A 3,829-nucleotide genomic window follows, 5' to 3' on the forward strand; every position below is an offset into this window, starting at 1 on the left:
AGTCAATATCCCAATGGAAACTCGTAAACATACTCATAACATAGTAGGGAAAGATAGTAACTGCCTATCAATCCATCTTTAAAATATTTAGGAATAACTCATCTGACTTGATTATTCATAAGAATCTATAACTTCGGTGAGAATTGTCCTTATCACCATCTTTAAACATCTAATGATCTTAACTCTGGTCATTATCTCAAAAAATCTAATGCTCTTAACTCTGATCAATATCTCAACTTTAACTTAAAAAATCATAATCTCCATTGTAGCTTATTGAAAACTTCATAAAAATCATCTTTAACTCATGATCATAGCTTGAAAATAACTCTCATGAATGGGAATGTATGATTCAACCTGAAATCATACAATTTATATTAAATCATTGATATAAATATCATTGATAACATCTAAAAAAAATCAACTCAGCCCAATATAATTCATAAAAACTAGGGTTCATAATCAATAATAAATTGAATGAAAACTTGAAAAATCTTTGGGACTTCATGGGAGAAAAGGGCCTATGAATCAATTCCCACGTACCTTGCATGAATTCACTAGGAGTTGAAGAAGAACCTTAAAGAAGTCTGAAAACCCTAGCTTGGAGATTGGAGAGAAACGTTGTGAGTTCTTGCCTTAGAAAATTTGAGAATGAATTGAATCAGAGGGGATTTCGAAGAAAAAAGTATTTATAGACTTTGAACTTGGTCATAAAAGTGTCTAGGTTTATTAAATCAAACTTTGGAAAAGACATAATTTTCCTTCATTAATTCTGGAAAATGACCCTACGGACCCTATTATACGGGCCGTCTTGGCAACAACGAGTCATCTAAATGACTCATCCTGCAGGTTTGAAAATAGAGTCTCTGAAGTTTGTGAACGGACAGGGTTTACGACCCGTCGTCAAAGAAATGACCCATATTTTGGGATCATCCTACTGGTCCCAAAAACCTACAAAATTCAAGTCTGAAGTTTTGTGATGGGTGGTATTTATAACCCGTCCTTAGTTCTATGAGCAGTCCTATCAAGTCGTCATCTAGGCTTGAGGAATCCTTGAAACTTTTCCTCTAAACTTGGTTTACAAGGGGTTTCTATGATCTGTCATGTTAAGGACAACCTGTCCTGACAAGCCATAGAACCTCTCTTGAGGGAAACATCAAACTTTACTCGAAGGGTCACTCTACGACCCAACCTTATGAGCCGTGGAAAGCTCTATGAGTCGTAGAGAGACTCATTCATATGGATGGGTTCAATGTTTTGAGATTTTTCTCCTTGGTTCCAACTTTCCGACTTACGGGGTCTTACAATATCTCCCCTTTGGAAACATTCATCCTCGAATGAGATTAACTTATATTAGGAAGGACACGAAAAGAGGACTAGCAACCCAACATGAACATGATGACATCTTAAAATTCATAGAACATGAAAACTTCAACTTAACATAAAAATCATAACTTTGGAATCAATTTTTTCATGAACATGCATGCATATGAATGACATAGGAGGAACTGGATACGTAAGAGTCCAACTAGCTTGAATAAGAATAACTTACTACTTTAGGCTTGGGTAGAGGGAAAGAGGCATGGGTATCATTTCATCATATCCACCTACGCCTCTCAAATAACACTTTCTACTTATCGATTCCATCATAACACCTTGATGGACACGACCTCTTTAGTCCTTCGCTTCTTGACTTACCGATCTAAATTTCCATCAGAACTTCTTCATAAGTCAAATCCTCCTCAACACATAAATATTTCAATGGCACATTAGATTTTGGATCACCCACGAACATCCTTAATATCGACACATGAAATACTGGGTAAACTATAGCTAACTCAAGTGGAAAATCTAACTCATAAGCCACTTTGCAACCACGTCTCATTATATTGTAAGGTCCTACGTATCTAGGACTCAACTTCCGTTTCTTGTCGAAATGAATTACACCCTTATGGGTGAAACTTTCAAATAGACCCAATCATTTCCCTCAAATTCAAGCTCTTTTTTCCTAACATCGGAATAGGACCTTTGATGACGTTGGGCCATCTTTAATCTTTTGCTTATGATTCTTACCTTTTCCATAGCATCGATAACCAAATCTCGACTAATTAAGGCTGTCTCACCCACTTCAAACCATCCCACCGGGGATGTACATCTCCTCTCATACAATGCTTCGAAAGGAGAAATTTGGATGCTAGAGTAATAACTATTATTACATGAAAACTCAATCCATGGAAAATATTCATGCCAACTTCCTTTAAAATTAATAACACATTCCCCTAACATATTCTCTAAAGTTTGGATCATTTTTTTGTCTTAACCGTCGGTTTGAGGATGAAAAGCGATACTTTACTTAACCTTTGTACCGAGACCCTTTCGAAATGACTTCCAAAAGTTTGAAGTGAATTGTGTACCTCGATCCGATATGATGGACAAAGGAACACCATAAAGTCTTACCAACTCTCGAACATACAACTTAGCATAATCTTCTGCACCATAGGAAGTCTTGACTTAGAAAATGAGCCAACTTGGTCATTCGATCTATAAAAACCCAAATGGAATCATGTTGCTTCTTAGTATGAGGCAAACCCAATACAAAATCCATATTCACATCTTTCCACTTCCAAGTAGGAGTCTCAATGTCTTAGGTTAGACCTCCGGTCTTTGGTTCTCAACTTTAACTTGTGGGCAATTTGAACACCTAGCTACAAACTCCGCTATGTCTTTCTTCATGCCATTCCACCAATATACCTTTCTCAAGTCACGATAAATATGTGTAGAACCCAGATGAATCAATATTGGGAACTATGGGCCTCATTCAATATCAACTCTCTTAACCCCTCAACATTAGGTACACATAAACAACCTTGGTAACGTAGTATACCATCTCCCCCTTGAGAAAAAGCCTCAATTGCTTTTTTGGCAACCGACTTCTTTAATCAACCAACATTGGATCTTGGTCTGCTTGGCCTTAACATCCGCTACAAGAGATGATTACGAATCATTATGAAAATCTTTAATCAATTCTTTCTTATCTTCTTCAATATGTGTCACATTACTCATGGACAATCTACTTAGTATATTGGCAACCACATTAGCTTTTCCCGAATGATACAACACACTCATATCATAATCCTTCAATAACTCAAGCCATCTCCTTTGCCGAAGGTTCAAATCTTTTTGCTTAAACACATGTTATAGACTCTTGTGGTTAGTGAACACATCCACATGGATACCATAAAGATAGTGTCTCCAAATCATCAAGGGAAACAACCGCCGCTAGTTCAAGATCATGTATTGGATAGTTTTATTTATGCACCTTAAGTTGACTAGAAGCATAGGCTATTACCTTACCATGTTGTACAAATAAACAACCAATACCAACCCTTGAAGTATCACACTATACCATGAAACCATAAGACCCTTCTGGCAAGGTCAATATAAAAGAGGTAGTGAGATGATCCTTCAACTCTTGAAAACTCTTTTCACATGCTTCCGACCATTGGAACTTCACCTTCTTTTGAGCCAATTTGGTCAAAAATGATGAGATCAATAAAAACCCTTCCACAAATCTCCTATAGTATCCGGCTAGGCCCAAGAAACTCCTAATATCCTAAGGAGACAGTGGTCCAGGCTAATTTCTAACCGCTTTGGTCTTCTTAGGATCAACCATAATCCATTCACCGGACATAATATGACCAATGAAAGACACCTCCCTTAACAATAACTCACATTTTTTGAACTTTGCAAATAATTGTTTGTTTCTTAGAGTTTCCAACATAATCATTAAGTGATTTGCCTGCTTCTCCTCATTCTGAGAGTAAACCAAAAT

Source organism: Solanum dulcamara, chromosome 7, assembly GCF_947179165.1.
Source record: "Solanum dulcamara chromosome 7, daSolDulc1.2, whole genome shotgun sequence".
Lineage (NCBI taxonomy): Eukaryota > Viridiplantae > Streptophyta > Magnoliopsida > Solanales > Solanaceae > Solanum > Solanum dulcamara.